General features: G+C 38.8%; 1 pseudogene; it reads right to left on the bottom strand.

The window, feature by feature from the left end:
* LOC122143812 overlaps nucleotides 1–18,269 on the bottom strand; it is a 35,529-nt pseudogene extending 17,260 nt beyond the window's left edge.
* Between the last annotated feature and the right edge of the window lie 447 nt (nucleotides 18,270–18,716).

The following is an 18,716-nucleotide window of genomic DNA, read 5'->3' as shown; positions in this document are numbered from 1 at the left end:
AATACACAAAAATCTTGTGAGTCAAGACCCATTAGCCTTATCCCTCCTTCTTCTTTTCAGTTTAACCCTGTTAGTCTGTTTTTGGTATCCACTCTCATTTGGGCCATGCAACTCAGGGCAAGTACCATGCCCTTGGTTGATATAGTCTCTTACTAGGGACAGAGACTTAAAATTCCACAGTGCTGATGTGAATGTAACACACAAGTGGCCATGAGCACATTATGAAATATGACAGGAGCGTGGCTATGTGAAAAAAAACTATGATGAAAAAGATGTTCTTTTCCCATGAATTAGAAAAAAAAAGTATTTACAAAGTTATAAGTGAAGCCTGCTATTTATACAACTATATCCATGGCGTTTGTGTTGTTAGTACCGTATTCACTGCAAATGAAAACACAAAAACAACGTTATGTTTTAATATAAAAAGAGAGAGTTTCAAAGGCCAAAGCATTGTGAGCAAGCCCACTCTTAAATATGGCTTACAGTGGTAGCCCAAAATTAATAGAACACTTGTGACCTATTAAAAGATTTCAGTTGTTCTGTTGAATTGGCAATAATTTAATATATACCCTCGACACCTTAAAACATTAAATTATCTACAAAGTCATCATCTGGGTTATGCTGCTAATAATACCACTAGATATGTATGTGCCATTTATAAGGGGATATAGCTCATTTTCCAAAACAAGGTGACGGACACCTATTTCACTGTCAGTGTCACACAATCATGTTCCTTCTCGTAGAAGAATCCAAATTACTTGTGTAATCATTGTTAGGTGTGACTGTGGTTAAATGGTGATGCAAGAGAGTTCTCAGGACACAGCTGTGTATTGATTTTCCTTTTGTAATGCACAAGGTCAATCCTGCTCATTAAGTGATTGGTAAACATCAGGATTGTTGTCACTGATGGCTTCACAGACCAAACAACTGGTATAAATTCAAAGCCTCTAGAAGTGGTCATTGAAGCAATATTTGATACTGTTTGAACCATGGCTAAGGTGAAGAAAGGAGCTAACGATCGTGAGTGAGCAACAGTTTCAAATAAAGAACTTTTTTGATGTGGCTGGAGTTACAGCCGCACCGCCCATGATACTACAAACCCTGCAGAAAAAAAAACAGCATATGCTGGTTAGGTATGTTTGATGCTGCGGTGTATGCAGGTTTTATGCAGGTCCTTTGCTGGTTATGCTGGTCCTGCCTAGGCACTATGACCAGGGCCATAAATCCCAGCATAAAGGGTCAGCATAAACAGACAAAAGGACCAGCATTAAACCTAGCTAAGTTGAGGAACAGCATTAACCAGCATGCTCCAGTGTCATAGAAATACCTAACCCAGCATATGCTGTTTTTTTCAGCATGGGAATTCACACCAGAACCCAGTAAGGGAGATTAGAGGTCTGAACACAAGTGTTGTTGTTGATGAGTGTGTTCGTCCAAGTTTGAACAGTTTGGCAACTATTTGCGACGGGTTGCATGATTCCCTGGGGGAGGGGGCGAGATATATCAAAATGAGTTTCTCTTGTCAGACAGTTAAACACCAGGGGGGGTCGTATTTATTTTTTTGTGTGTGGGGTGCCATTTCAGTCTTCAGCTTCAGGACCAGTTTGACTTAGTGAAAACTTGATGGCAGTCATGGAAAGGGAGAAGACTACCACAGCATTTGGGGTGAGGCACGGGTGTGCCATTTGGGAGTCATCTTATTGGGCCTAGGGATTTATTTTCCATTGAGCGACAATTTACCCTATTTTATACATTCTTCTTTATTGCCGGAAAATACCTGCGATGGGAAGGAAATCTGCTGGAACATTAAAATGATAGACTGGCCCCCTCAAATCTGGACCTCAACCCCATCGCGAGCAAATTTGTGGCGAGGTTGTTGGAAAACATAACTGGATATGTGCGATCTATTGTACTTCATAGGACTGAAAGCCTTTGGTACTTGAGTTGCCCAAGGCATGTGTGTTATAACTGATAATGTTGAATGTTACGTTCTCATTGGAAATTTTATTATGACACTATGCCAGAAAAGATGTGCTGCGTATTGCCTACAATAAGGTGGACATACCAAATATTAAATTGTTAAAAGTGGATGCAAAAACGTACTACGACTCCACTTCACCTGATATTTGTTGTGCTCATGGGAACAAAAGCTGCATGTTTATGCTGCACTAATTATGAAACGAAACTCATGTTTGGATTAGTGCAAAAAAGGTTGTCAATAATTTTCAGTATCTGTCAGGTGTTCTAATAATTTTGGCCACCACTGTACATATGAATACCAAAATTTCATGTTGTCGACAAAGCTTTGGAATTTATACCTAAACATTGTAATCACACTTTGTAAATAAGAAATTTATGTATAGGATTGTTGAGGATCTTCTTAATACTATACATTCTGGCCTAAAATCCTAATGGCATTCAAGCATGGGATGTCCATCTGGGACCGCCTATATGTGGAGGGGAAAAAGGATTTAGCAAGGATATTATATATCATAGTATACTATTATATATATCTAGGAGTATTATTATATGTTATATATATATTTTATATATATATATATATTAAAATATAATCTATTTATTTATTTATATATAATATTGGACAGTAATCGAGGCTTTTGATGGCTGGTATTTTACCTGCTGATAACCTCTAAAGTGGACTATAGAGCATAATGATGTGTTGAAAATACTTATGTAATTGTGATTGACTGTGATGGTTGCCAAAGGCTGCTATGCAATGACGCAAGCATTACAATAACATATAAAAATCAGCAAAGGTTTAATATACTTCATTAATGTTGGACACAAACCTATGATATGGTATATGCGATAGTATGTTAGATGATTTAAAACATACATGCTAAATTATTAGGATTGGACACTCTACAATACACTTAGTCTTTGATCAAACCTTGTAAAATTTGCAGGCACAAGAAAAACTCATGCTTAAAGAGTTCATGCAAATTATCATTCTACAATATTTACTAAAATGAAGCTAGGACTCCTTTTATATTGCATTATATACTTTAAAACATACATTCCCTAACGCTCTAGCTAATAACAAACGTTCATTCATATATATGCAAAATGACACAGTACAAATGTGGTGCATTCAAGGCTTGAAAGCTCAGTTTCTTCTCTTCTCATAGGGATTTGAGTGACGCCAATGGTGAACAGATATATGAGAGGGATCAGGAGAGGGTTAAAGGCTGGGGAAGAGTGACTCATGCTGACACTGGCACTAAATAACGTCTCAGGAGTGGTTATTGAACACAAGTCTGGAGATATATTATAGGGATCCAAGGTTAAGTAGTACTGGATTATTACATCTTAGGGGGGGGGAGAGTCAATACTATTCAAATAAGATTTTTTTTTGCACTTAGGAAAAATAGAATAAGGATTTATAATGCTATATCCACAAGGTGAGAAAATCACTAAAACGCTGATATAGATGCTAATGTGAGTCTAGTTAATGCAGTTTTAAGTGGTCACAGGATGCACAACTAAGTGGATAGTATATTACTGTGTATATTGGTTTTTTTATATATATATATATATATAGATATATACGGGTGTATTTTATATATATCTATATTATTATATATATATAATATATATATTATATATATATATATATATAGTCCATACAAAACGGTGTATTAAAACTATAAGGTTGAAATAAATGTGACTGCTATTGATGCTAACATACAGTTGGGAAACTTCTGTTTAAACATGCCTTGTGACTAATTCCAATAGAAAGCAGACAGTACATGCATTACATGCGTTGAAAGGCAATGGGATACCCTACATTAAGTGCTCTGCTCCACTATTTATAAGTCATGCATGGAGGTTAAATTATAAGCACCATAATTGCATGCATGAGAGGTGCTCAGTATGTGTTTTTTAGAGTGCAAAGCTTAGCTAGCATGCACGGAGAGGCAGTGAAACGAGGGATACTGTAAGACCATATTGGCACGGGGCATCTCAGGGGCCATCCATGCCATGGCTGACCTGGCTCACCCTTTTCACCCTTAAATGGCCCGGAGGAAACCCTGTGTCATATGAATGGAATCTGGGAGTGTTACTATGGATAGAGGCTGCAGAGCGCCCTTGTCCGCCCATTGACCAGACGAGAGAGGCACGCACAGAGGCAGAGTAGGAGCGGTTCAGTGTGCATTCTTAGAATCCTTTGCTCCTCCTCCCCCTTAGCAAACCATCCGCTTCTTGATATGACATGATCCAGTTGTTTTAAGTTATGTAATTGTAGACCATTTTGTCCTGGCTTTTGTCCTAAGAAAGCATAGGCTTGGTTAGCTAGATTTAGGAATTTCCAGTGAAACAATGGCAGATATTTCACAATATCAAGGATGAGAGGTGTGGTGGGTGCCATTTTGACCACGGGAGCTACTCTGTCATCTTAAGGCTCACACTTTCTTCAGTTTTCCCAGCTATCTACATTCTGAGACATAACCAGTTGGCCAGGGTGCAATCTAGTATCCAGGGGCACCCTGTTCTTCCTCTTCTCCCACCTTAGGCCCCTTTTTGCCCTATCTCTTCCCTTCTCCACCCCTTGTGGACCACAATAGCTATGGTCAGTGGAAAACAAAAAAAAGAATATGCCTGATCAGAGAAGTTTTGTATTAGTGTTTTTTGAGACCAGTTATATATGAATGTATATGTATTATTAAAAAAAAAAAAGTTTTTAAAGTGTAATTTAAAGGTGCTACGTAGTAGCCTCCTTTTGTTTATATATACTGTATGAGTGATGTGATGGTAGTCTTTGAGAATATATATTGAAAAATAGTGTTTAGCTTGCATGATTGCAAATTAGCTGATTAAATTGTACATATGCTGTAGTCACATTATTATTATAATTTAGTAGAAGTCTTGATTTATTTAACAAATGGGTGTACAGTATATATCTTCATCTATTCATTGAGGTAGTGAAAAGGTCTACACCTGAGGTACCAATGGTACATACCAAAATTTCAACACAACAGGTCCTTCTAGTTTCAAGCATACATGGCAGGGTTCTGATTGGGTGGTCATGTCAGGGTATATTTTGGATTTGGCTAAGGCATTCACAGCAATTCTAGCATCATGTTCCTCAACTCACTTCATTCTACGATTCTGGCAGTGCAACATGGCGCATTATACCTTCTTGAGTACAATGGCAAATTACCTGACAGGTATCAGTGATTGTGCCCACAGGCCTCCAATGTGTCTGCACATACAGTGCATCCAGAAGTGCCTTATCTGCTGTTGGTTATCGCCATATCCAACATCTGGCCATCGTAATGTGATGCACTAGGAATCTTTGATTCGTCCAGACCAGGCTACTTTGTTTCCAATTCTTTCATCTATGGTCACAAATCTTGATGCTACTTGATCTGTCTAGCCCATTTCATGCGTTTGTTGGTGATGGCATGCAGTTAGCATGGTTTATGGAAACCCAGCTATGGTCAATTGGTGTAGCAGGTCCTATACACAGAAGGCTGCAATGAAACTGTGTGCTTTGAGCACATTGACCCTGGTCACCACTGTTATGTAGCTGCGGTGGTGGATTTTTCAACACTGCGGCCTTTCGCTTTGATGAACAATACACAACAGCCTCCACTCCTCAGTTGTGGATGACTAAACGGTGGAATGACGGAATTGTCGTCATTGGACCATCCGTTGTACTACGTTTAATGTCATACTCCACAAAGTCAGCTGCATGTGAAATAACCCACAAAGTGAGCTGATTTTCGAGGATTGAAAATTCCTTGTTATTTTGAGGTGGTGTGCACATCATAATCTGTCCTTTAGTAAAATCCACAAAAATCTAGCAGTTTATTCATTCGAATAACAAACACTCTATTCTGGCCGAAAGCTGGTCCTCGGGTGGTATATATACTGCTTTGTGAAACTGCACCTGCAGCAGCCCATTTGGTTGCCAGCCATGCTATATTGCTCTAGGTTGGGGGTGATCATAATGTTAATGGGTTCATCACTAAGCATTTATTGAACTGAACTGTACTAAATAATGCACATTTTGTGTTTTCTAAGTTTAATTTTTAAACAATCTGTCTTATATAAAGTGCTAAAAATAAGGTCAACTTGACTTAGGCATGACTGGAGTCTTGGAAAATTAATTTAAACACATTTTTCAAAGGTATTATTTCATTTATTTAGTTGGGGTGTTTAATGAGGAAAAGAAGACTCTGTGCACCATTACCCTACTGCAACACAAATATATTGGCTAAAATCTTATTTCCTAAAGTGATTTGTCACAATTATAAGGAATTAAATGACATAACTGAATGAAATAGTAATTGATTTTAATGTGGGGGAAACAGTTATACAATATAGATATTATTATATATATATAGGTAATATATATATTATATATTATATATATATATATATATATGATATATACTATAATAGTTTTTTACTTAAAAAGTGTGGCTAGAAGGGAAAGGGAGGTTTTGTAAAAACAGGAAAAGTTAGTATAGGAATATCAGATAACAGGACAATCAAAGAAGACGGTCAGGCTTCGGTCAGTTATAGATGAAGGGAACAAGATTGACAGCAGGTCTTACAGGGCACAAGGGAAAGAAAGAGAAGTCAGGGAAACACCCCACAAAGCCCACCCCTCAACAAACCACACAGGTAGGATAAAAACGGTATCTCCCATTATTTTTGTGAAAAACACAGAAAAGCCAGTTCTCCATGTTCTCGCTTCTTGGTTATAACAGTGAAAGAACAATTATCCATGAATTAAACATTTTACACACAAACAGTTCAACTTTGATATTCCAAGAGATTAGATTGATTTTGGATTTTTAAATGATGACCATTAAAGAAAAATGAATCCATGGGTAGACTGAAATAAAACACCAAAACAAATGTGATGAAATGATGGTCATGCTGCATGCACACATATATTTTTAGGAAAGTGACAGTTTTCTGGGAGAAATCATCAAACTAGAAATAACTCATCTCGTTCTTGGTTAGGCAGGTAAACCCTGGTTCCCGCAATAAAGGGCAAAATCTGTGTCAGGAGCTGACCCCAGGGCTGATGATTGTCTGAAGTACCCCTGTGTAACCAGGGCTGTCACAAGGATAAGTGCCCAAAGAATCACTACTAGGACTTCGATGGCAAGTAAACATGAAGCTGTTGATATTAGTATGGTGCAGGATATACATAGTAGTCTTAGGTTCTATATTCAGGTAATAATCCAGGGTACCTTCATAACTGATACATACAGGTTTATATATTCCTTTCATATGCATTCACCTCGACCTATGAAAAGTTCTGTCAGTAGCTGACCTTTTTCTCTTGCAATGTGAAACAACCCTACACCATATACAGTATTTAAATGATAGAATTAAATAAAAGTGAAGGAAAACTCATCCTGTCTATGGGATTTATGCAGGATAACTACATAAGTCTGGAAGAAAATTGCTAAAAGCAAGAAAAAAAAAATATCTTCAGACATTGAATGTGCAATGAGAGTTGTTTCTGAGACTCTGCAAGCTGGGATGACCTTTGTAGATTGCACCCTAGCCTGCTAGTGATGCATCTTTCATCTTATGAAATGATTCTCATTGCTGACATGCTAAGTCTTTGACTGCTCTAGAATCAGTGGTCGATGAAGTACAAAAATAAAGTACTTGAGTAAAGTACAGATATGTATAATAAAATATTACTCCAGTAAAAGTAAAAGTACTCCTTTTTCCATTTTACTCACGATGAAAGTACAAAAGTAATCAATTTTTTATGTACTTTAGTAATAAAAAAGTACTGTTAGATTAAAATTTTGCAATTTTATATAGGCTACTTAATTTAATTTTATATTAGCACATATTTTTCTTTATAATCTACTGCTCAAAATATCTGGGATTTTTCCCCAAATAAACCCACTATATGGAGTCAAGATATTTTTTGTTGTTGATATGGACCAACGTTGATGGCAGTGATGTAGTAATGTTCACTGTGAAGCTTACACTGCAATGTAACTGAGAGAAAACAGATTTGACCATCTGATTTTCACACAGTAAGAGAAAAGTGTTTTTAAAGTTTTGTTGTTTTACAGAACATCACAGTTATATATGACATGAGAATAAGGCTGAAGTTAGGAAAAAAACATTTTAAGGAAATTTTTCATAATGATTTTTTTTTCTTCTCAAACCTAAAAACACCCCTGGCCAAATGCCCCCCGAGGGGCATCACTTCCCACTTTGATAATTACTGTAGTTACCATGTTCTGAACATCACATCCTTTCTTTTTTCCCCGGATGAAGTCTATCTAGGTGGTTAAATAAAAATATTTGGACTTTATATCTAAAAATTACCTCAACTTAGCACCAGCAAGCTGTTAGCTAGACATTAGCATAAGCTAACAATATTTACTTATTTTCAATATGGTCATGAAGAAACAATTCATATTTGTCATACTCGGGCTAGTTAATCCAAACAATATAAAAATTTATGCTGTTGATAAAAAATATAAAGACAGACATCACACATAGCATTTTAAGAAAAACTGTTAACGTTATGGCAGGGGGTATTGTGTCTGCAGAGGGTATTGTGTAACAACTAGATGGCAGTGGAGAAAGGAGAATAGAGGGTAGTAGTAAAGGAGAGAGAAAAAGATACACACTCGTGTCTGTGCTTGCTTCTTGATTTGATTACAAAATGTACCAAACATCACATTTGGTGACGAGGATGTTGATTACAGTTCCTTACCAGCTCCATTCCTGCCATGCCCTGGTGAGCCTTCACTTACTTTTACTGGTCTGGCTGGTGATGCATGGGCCGGAGGAAAGAAAGCAAACTATTCTATTACATGCTTGGGCACAGAAGGACAAAGACTGTTTTTTATACCTTTCCAGACACGGGCAATACTTACACTATGGCTGTTGCTACACTGAAAAAGATATTTCATTCCTGCAGTTAATCTTGTCGCCAGAGAGGACACAAATTTAGGCAAAGCACACAGTGGGGACTGATGAAACTGTTAATCAGTTCTGGCTGCTTTTACAGGACTTTCGGCTGCATGTGATTTTGGAGACATAGAAGAACAAATGCTACGTGATCAGCTTGTGGAGCAAGCAGGTAATTCACGCATTTGGGACAGACTTTTGCTTGAGCCTGACCTTACTCTGAATAAAGCTGCATCCATAGCAGTGCAAATGGAGACTGCATTGAAGAACTTGGAAATTCTTTCAGATACTTCACAAGTACAGGCCATACAGAGGTCACCGAAATGTAAAACAACAGACAGAAAGACATCACCTTCCTCTTCATCAGTTCACCCAGTCGCCAACGCAAGACAATGGTGTTCATGTTATCATTGTAGATCCAACAGCCATCTGGCTAACAAACCTTCATGTCCAGCGATCAGAGCAGTATGCAATCATGTGGAAAAATTGGGGCACTTTGCCAAAGTTTGTCGCTCATCCACACAGAAACAGGTGCGTGAGATTGTTATACCAGAGCATCACTGTCTTATACATAAATGTATCCTACATGCCTGAGAGCATTTACCGTAAACATTTTTCTTCATGCACCCTCAATCCAGCGAAAGTAATATTAGTTTCTTATTCCAGAGAGACTATTCCAGTGCTGGTCTGTTTCTCTACAGACGTCTTCCATGATGGTAGTTCTGCGGTGGGCACATTCAGTAACATCAGGCTCACCTTTGCTGGGAATGGATCTGCTAAAAGCACTTCACTGCCGTATTGAAGGTGATACTGTGATTACAAATGACAATTCTGAAATACTGGCAGTGCATAATGTAGGATAACCAAGTGGATTTATACACAAAGTGAAGGTGAAGGAAGGTTTCGTTCCGGTTCAGCAAAAGTTGAGAAGACTGTCATTGGCAGTTAGGCAAGCAGTTTCTGAGGAACTGAAAAACCTGTTGAAGCACGACATAATTTAAACGAGGTTGATGCATCCCCATGGGTCTCCCCAATTGTAGTGACACAAAAAAAGGTGGTGGAATTCGCATGTGCGTTGATTTAAGGGGAGCCTAAATGAGGCTGTAGTTGTAGATAGCCACCCCTTGCCCCATACAGAGGAACTGTTTGCAGAACTGCGTGGGGCGACAGTGTTCTCAACCATAGACCTGGCCTCAGCAAATCATCAGGTTCCATTGCACCCTGAAAGTCAAGATTTAATGGCATTTATTACCCAGGATGGGTTGTTCCGTTATAAACATGTCCCATATGGACTGGCTTTTGGCTGCGCCTGCTTTCCAGAAGATGATGATGACTATACTGCATGGATTGCCAGGGTGTTCAAGCTAACCGGATGACCTAATTGTTTATAGAGACACATCCAGGACATCCATGACACTCTCACTTAAATGCTGTACTTCACTGTCTAAACCAAGGCTGGTCTGAAACTAAATATGCAGAAATGTAAATTTAATCTCCAAACCTTGAAATTTTTTGGGGCACACAATTTCTAAAGAGGGACTACATCCAGACCCTGATAATGTTGCTGCTGTCGTGCACCACGCAACTGCTCCCCATGATACAGCCTCACTGCGCTCATTCCTGGGCCTTACATCTTGGTATAGTAAATTTCTACCTGATTACGCAACAGTGGTTGAACCCCTGCATGAAGTTTTGAGAACCTCCCACTGACATGAACTTTCTTTGGACTGATAAGGCAGAACACAATTTTGTCACACCCTGAAGACACTCTTATCAAAGAGCCCCATTCTAGCTCTGTTCGACCCAGGATTGCCAACTTACATGAGTACTGATGCTTCTGATTACGATGTGGGAGGAGTCCTTTCTCGGCTACACACTGATGGTATTGAGTGCCTAGTGGCTTTTGCCTCCCGAACTCTCTTTTGCCAGCCGAAAGAAAGTATTCGACTGTGGAGAGGGAAGCACTGGCTTGTGTGTGAACGTATATCTCTGGGGTAGACATTTCGTTCTGCGCACTGACCACACCAAGCCCTTACAATGCTTCTTACATCCAAGGGCACAGGGGAGCTGGCATGCGAAACGCTATAGTGGTCAGCCCATCTGTTATGTTATTCCTATGATGTTGCATTACGCCCTGGGAGATGCAACACAACAGCAGACCCCTTACCTGAGATGAGTGATCCAACAGATGAACCTGAAATGGTCGCCACTGTTTCTCACTTACTTGCCCTGTCAGTCTCTGAGTTCTCTTCTGCATTGGGGAGCTGCCTCCAGTTAACCCAATTTCATGAACAGATCAAGAATGGCTGCCCTAAAAACAAGAAATCAGTGAAACAAGAACTAGAACCCTACATTCACATCAGACATGAGCTGTCTGTGGATGGTCCGTTGATTATGCGGGGTGATCACTGCCTTGTTGTTCCACTATCACTCCATACAAGACTGGTGAATGAAGGGCACCAAGGCAATGTATGGACAAAACCAATGGCTTTGCGAGCTCTACTGGTGGCCGAAAAAAATGGGCAGAAGTGTTGAGACTCCAATTGCCTTATGTTTGAACATGCAGCTGAATGACAAGACAGCCAAGCCTGCACCTGCACCTCTCATACCTGTGGAACTACCTAATGGTCCATGGGAAAAGGTAGCCATAGATACTGGTGGGACCATTTGAGTCTGGTACGTGGGATTTTGCCGCTAGTCCATAACACTGGTAGACTACTACAGTAAGTGGCCAGAAGTAGCTTTTGCATCGCAAGTGTCATCAGATGTCATCATAAACCTTTCTGGACACCATCTTCAGTAGAGAAGGTAATCCACTCTGCTTAGTGTCTGATAATGGTCCACAACTAACATCCACTGCTTTTGCTGACTTTCTGAAGGAACGTAACATTCAGCATTTGTACTCCAGCGTATAATATCCACAGGCTTACGGGGCAAAGAAGAGGTGAATACCGACAATTTAAATAGTGTGTTGAAACAATGCATCCAATCTGCAATTCAGGAAAAGAAGCCTTGGAAACCGGTTGTGACAGTTCTTGGCTAACTTCCAGGCAACACCACACATGCTACCACAGGGGCTACAACCCTTTGAACTCCTGCGTGGCCGCACGATACGTACAAAATTGAATGTCCTGCCTGTCAGCACAGATGTGAAGACATATTCTGAGATCGAAAATACTGTGACATGTAAACAGAAGAAATGTAAAGACTACACTGACCAAAGAAGAGGAGCTAAGGTACCCAATTTCAGGGAAAATGACTGGGTGCGTATTAAGAAACCAGAGAATGTTCACAAAGGCTCAGCAAGGTACACTGCTCCATTTTTGGTGAGAAGCAGAGTTTGGTCCAAATACCTTCCTGCTGGAAGGTGGGAAGAAATGGATGATGTGTCTCGTCTTACTGGAGTTCCAAATGATGGTGTTGATAAGTTTGGGGGAAAACGCCAGAAGGCAAACCAAAATATACAGCCTCCAGCTCAAGGTCACTGGAGGAACAGCGAATGAGTCCTATAGAAGAAGTGTGAGAGTTCCTAAACAACCAGCTTGGTTGAAGGACTTTGTGTTAGAGAAATAAATAGGTGCAATGGGCTGAAATAGTTCATGGTTTAAATCTGGTCAATGGTTTTTTTTTTTGGTTGTTACTTGGATTAGTTTTAAATGTTATGAAGGGCACTCCTTAAAGAAGTGTTCTTTAGAAACAGGAGTAAATACACCATTTGTTTTGTTAATATTACTGTTTTTTTAATATAAACAGGTAAATTGTTTTTCTTAAAGTAATTCTGTAATTCTGTATTACTTATGGTGTTTGGAATATAGAACGATGTTATGTTGTAATGTCCCAAGATACCCTAAACAAAACGCTTCAAAGAAAAGGGGAAATGTTGTGTCTGCAGAGGTATTGTGTTTCGATTAAAAGGGGAGGTGTTGTGTTTTGTGTGGTGTTGTGTTGTGTATAGACGGCAGTGGAGAAAGGAAAAAGGGAGAAGTAGTCCTGGTCTGTGCTTGCTTCTAGATTTGATTACAAAATGTACAAACATCACAGCGGGGAATTTGAATGTGCACAAGTTATTTTATTTAATCTGTGTTATTTTAATGTTTGCTTTTTTTGACCTAAAACATGACACTGGATGTTGATGTGTGTCTGCATTCAAGCATTTCAGTGGGCTTAAAGGTGCTGTATGTAAGTTGTTGACTCTACTAAAGCATATAAAACACCATAATATGTTTGCAGATATTTAAGAAACATGCTAAGTTAACATACTTGCTTATCTGAAAAACAATGCTACAGTCAGTTATTCTCCTTTGAAAATGTGTGTTCCGGCCCGGAATGTCTATCGTTGTTTTGGTTTGTGAAACCCACCTACTGCCAGTTTACCCAATTGTAATTTGGCATCCCGGGTTGCCAGTTGCTGGAAAACACAGTGTAATTTCATTTTTCATTCATCGTCAATTTGCGCTCGTTCCTGTTGGTGTCATCAAACTTGCAACCTGCGTGTGCGTCAAGTCTGAGGAGGAGGGGCCGGGTGAAAAAAACCCTCTCCAATATTTTGAATTTGGACTGCAATACCTAGTTCAACCACTCTGTGTCAATCCTTCATACAGCACCTTTAAATAGACCACCCTTTACAGCAGATTTAGTTCACAAACAACTGACAGTTTTGACCTAAATATGATTTTCTGTTACAATAATTAATCTTAAAATTCAACATTAGTAACTTACTTTTAGCAGCATCATCAGAATGTGTGCTCTCACAAGATCTCCCGATTCTAACTTGTGAATTCAGTTCACTGGAGACTCGCACTAAAACGGTTCATTTAAATCAGTGAGTTGTCGACTCGATATACAGCTGCAATCAGATCATTATAATTTGTGAATTAATTGTTTGGGGCGATTTGCAAACCAATTTAAAATGTTCATTGAAAGAATCAGATTGTATTCTCTTGAATCAGAAACCGCTTCTGCGTGTCGGAGCATGTGATATATTATAATGAGTAACAATATATTTAATGAAATGCAGTGAAGTAAAAAGTATGATCTCATGCTTTGGAATGTGAAGTGAAGTAAAAGTAAAAGTTACTCAAAATAAAACTACTCCAGTAAAGTAAGTACAGATACTTGAAAAAACATACTTAAGTACAGTAACGGGGGGGGGGGGGGGTTTGCGTGGCATATTGGCTAGAGAGTTTGACTCCTAACCTAAGGTTGTTGGTTCAAGTCTCGGGCGGCAATAACCACGACTGAGGTGCCCTTGGGCAAGGCACTGAAAAACCCCAACTGCTCCCGGGTGCCGCAGCATAAATGGTCTGCCCACTGCTCTGGGTTGTGTGTTCACTGCTGTGTGTGTGTACTTGGAGCAGGTTAAATGCAGAGCACGAATTTTGAGTATGGGTCACCATACTTTGCTGTATGTCACGTCACAAAAATAATGAAGTAAGGCTACTCCGTTACTGTCCACCACTGTCTAGAATCAGCTTCAAGGTTCAGCAAACCGGTATGCCCTGAAGTTGCAATTGAGCCAGGGCAGCATTTGTGCACTTTGTAAATGCATGAGGTGGCTTAAGACTAGGCCAAAAGCAATCACTCAAAATTGGCAAGCTTTGCCCCCAATATGTTCTAAGTAAATCAAAATAAAAAACAATCTATTGTGATAAACCAACCTCCTTGCCAAATCTTGTCATTAATATATATTTTTTGTGTGTAAGCATCCTAAAAATGCACTTCTGAAAAGTGTAGTTCCAAGATGAGGTGTAAGGCAGGCCGGAATCGGTCTATTAAGAGGGTGATGGCCGGTAATAGATAGGCAGCAAGCATTCTGCTGGCATTGCTTGTATACCCTGTTCCACAAAATCTATGATAAGAATCCTCCCCTTTCTCTAATTACAAGTTCTCGATCACTCATTATGGAGATCTGGACTTGTGTCTTCACAATGGACACAAAGTATAACCAGCAAGAGAAAGTGGTTATTTCAGTTTGGACTGCTTTCCTGCTGGGCTGCATCTGGCCAGTCCATGCTTTACCCTGTCGACAACATGTGAAACCACCTTAATATAACTCTTTAAAAGATAGAGAGGGCAACATCTTCCTGATTGCTAGGGGTCTTCAAACCTGAAAGAAACTGCATCATGTGCACACAGCTCATCATGAGTGAATTCAACTGGAGGAATACAGTTGAACATGATCAGGTGAGAGAGAGAGAGAGATCGCCTCCATTGCCTCAGGTTGGATCACCCAGGGACCTCAGTGATCGAGGTGCCACGACAAGTGCAATGGACAGGGGGTGACCAATATTCTGATCTCAAAAAGAAGGGGGTGAGCCAGGAGCAAATCACTAAAAACTTTTATTTATTTATTGGTTTTCACAGTGCACACAATCAGATACCACTGAGCATGCTCAAGCATGAAAAGAAAATTAGGCGTACATTTTCCTTTACTGATGAGCCGAACAAAGAGCTGAGCTCGGCAAATAAGCAGTTTGCTGTTTGCGAAGCATAAAACTTTCAATGCCAATAATGCAAAGAAAAACAAAAATGCTTTATCAACAGGCTAGATAAAATCACTTCCAGCATGAAGAATAAAAAATCTGAGGGAGTTTTGATATGGATGCTTTTCTATTAAGCACAGTGAACATTTAGATTTTTGGGATTTTTTTTTTTTTATTTTTTTACAGTGTGTTGATATTCGGGCTTCAGACAATTTATATGGGCTTCTGATGCAGATCGAGTGAACCTATGAAAGGGAACCATATTTAATATATTATGAAGGTTATATTATAATAGTCTCAGCCTCAGACATTCAACGCCCAGGGTGAACGTCTAGATGCATAAGGCACACTTAGCTGGAAACACTTCAGGAGCTTTAAAGTCGTCATCAGATTGGTTAAATTATACAGGATTTCTGTGAGACGGTGTGTGTTTCTTTAACGTTCTTTAACCATTCCGCATTGGGAAAAAAAAGACTGCCGCGATGGCAAACCTTCTCATGTTAGAAGAAAGCGTCATGTTTACAACTGTGACAATGAGTGTTATCAGGATAAACTAAACGTTGGATTTTCAAAAAAAATATGTGAAATTTCCACGCCCATAAAACTCAATGCGCACAAAAACGAACTGTGATTTAGTTGCTTTACTGTCAGTCATATAGACTCTGGGCGGGCCTTAGCCAATTCAAAGCGGCCAAGGTTCCCAGACCTTCTGTCATCCAAAGCGGCCAAGGTTCCCAGACCTTCTGTCATCACTATGTAGAACAAGGAGTGAGGTTTACCTGCATAGCTCCTGTTAGCTGCCCTCTGTTACACTAGCCTCCCTAAATCTCACCCAAAAACAAAACAAAACCAAAACAAAACAACAAATAAGCAAAAATAAAAAAAAGACACATCCTTTATCAGGATACTGCATTTTAAAGATAATTTTGTAACATCCAATAAAGAAAATTGAGAAATAAAGAAATTTAACACCCCCCCCACATAGTAAAGTATAAAACTAGGTGATTTTGTGTGATTAAATGAAACAACTTTTTATGACCACTGTTCGGAATTATATATTTAAAAAACAAACTCTATATTTCGACATGTTAGGGCTAGTTTTAGACTTTTAACAAACTAAAAAACGAAATGGGTCTGAATTTCTGCTTACTATATATTGTAGTGGCATATTTCGTGACATTAAAAAAAACTGAACATTGGGGCACAGTGTAAGTCTATGAAACAGGCAGATGGAAATGAAAGGAAAAAAAATCATGAAGAGAAGAAAGCCAATACAAGGAGTCAGTACAAACAGCAAGAGCCTGTTGTCAAGGGATCTACTCTGTATTTCTTGCTGGAGCAAGAATTAACTGTAATAAATATTTTCACTTGACAAAGAACTAAAACAAAGGAGATGATTTTTTTTTGTGGCTTTTGTGATTATGGGGATGGTAAATGCTATGTTAGTAATGAAAAATCTGAAAGATGATAAACAAAATTTATACAAATCAGACAGTTGGAGTAAAAAATATGTGAAAACCCCTTTGACTATACCAGACCTTTTTAAAATTTAAAATCAGCCATATAAAATTTTAATGTGAAACTAAAACCACAACAATAGACAACACGTTTCCTTAAACACAAAGGAAAGGCCCAAACACTGCATAAACATTCTGGTAGGAAGGGTTAAAACGCACTCCTTAGATCACCCTAATTATAAAATGTATAAAGGAACATGTTGTCTGTTGTCTCAACTTCGTAAGATCAGATTAAAATTGTGGTGAATGCTTATGCTGAAAATCAAAGAGTCTTAAAGTTTTTTCGCAAACTATAGAAATTGCTATTGCTTTGCTTTGTAGAAGAGATCGCCATTAAAGAAGACTCTTCACACTACTCTTCAACTCCAGGCCCATCGGTCATATGAAGGCATTTGTGCCTAAACGCTGGCAACTGGGTCCATTGACACAGCTCTAATCCAAGAGCGTGAAGTCATCCATGTTCACAACCATCTACGTTACAATCACCTTTTCTCTCTTCCCCCATGTTGCCCTTGTTCCCTTAAAGCCTGGTAAACCCTGCAACTCCAAAACTTTAAGTAATTCAAATACTTGGGATATCATGGTTTCAAGGGGTAAAGATTCTTCATAGATATTGCTTTGGCAGTTTTTAGAGGGCAGAACAGTTGCAGGAAGCAACCCAGGAGAAAAAAATAAACTATGATGTAAGCGCCAACCCACAAGTAGTAAATGAAAGTGACAACTTACATCCATTCCAGGTGTTCCCAGCAGCTCCCTTCAAAAATACAAACAAAACAAAAACACAACACAATATTTTTGGAACCTACAATTACTGCATAATGTGACCATTATTAAATCTGGCCTAATAAATTAACCATTCTTTGAATACTTACAGGGAACCCATATGGCCCTCTGGGGTCCAGGAGCACCAACATCAATTCTTCTCACCCCTGTGGACAGGTACATTTAAAAGCACCTTTTAACACAAACACATTTAGTGCATAGTATTACCATAAACTCTTAAAACATAGCAGACTGTGCTGTGAGTGATCAGCAGAGTGCCCCTGTGTTGGTCATTTGAAATCCTGAGCTTAAAACAAGCCAAATCACGTTGAGAATTCAGGTAAATCAGAGATTAAAAAAACAAAAAACAGTGTCGCATATATTCAATTATTAAAGAGTAATTGTCTACCATAGCTGTCTCCTTATACTTCAAAATTAGGGAAAAAAAGCAGAAAACAAACATAAAAAATCTAAATAAAATAAAAATAAATAAAATTATATAATATATGGCCAAAACTTTACTCTATCAGCCTCTTCGTACCTGTTGGACCAGAAGTCCCAGTTGGTCCTCATCCATACCCTTATAAAGAAAGAAGTGTATAAAGTTTTGTGCTTTCATAAAAATTTTCATATGTCAACACAGTTGATGAGGAAAATCAGTGTGCCGCAAAGTTTTTTTTTTTTGTAATTAAAAAAAATAATATGATTCTGCTCTCTAGTAATCTTTAGACTCTATCTTTGTAATTGGTCATGCAAATCTAATATAAAACACCGAGGAGCATATAACATACATGGCATGTTAAGGGATGAGCAGTGTTAAAATCTGTGTTAATGTCAAAACTCAGCAGAAGGAAGAACAAAGCGTATTCTCTGTGAGGTTTTAATCTTCACTGTCACAGAGGCTTAACATAATGAAACATTATCACAGTCTAACCCACATTCCCCTCTTATCCATAAACGTGGTCACATGACCCATGTTGGTATTTTTTAAAATTAGGATGACTTGGGGGGCGAAACGTGGCCG

This window comes from Cyprinus carpio, unplaced genomic scaffold (genome assembly GCF_018340385.1).
Source record: "Cyprinus carpio isolate SPL01 unplaced genomic scaffold, ASM1834038v1 S000006511, whole genome shotgun sequence".
NCBI classification, from domain to species: domain Eukaryota; kingdom Metazoa; phylum Chordata; class Actinopteri; order Cypriniformes; family Cyprinidae; genus Cyprinus; species Cyprinus carpio.
The sequence above is the reverse complement of the archived record's forward strand: the minus strand, read 5'-3'. Positions and strand labels throughout refer to the sequence as shown.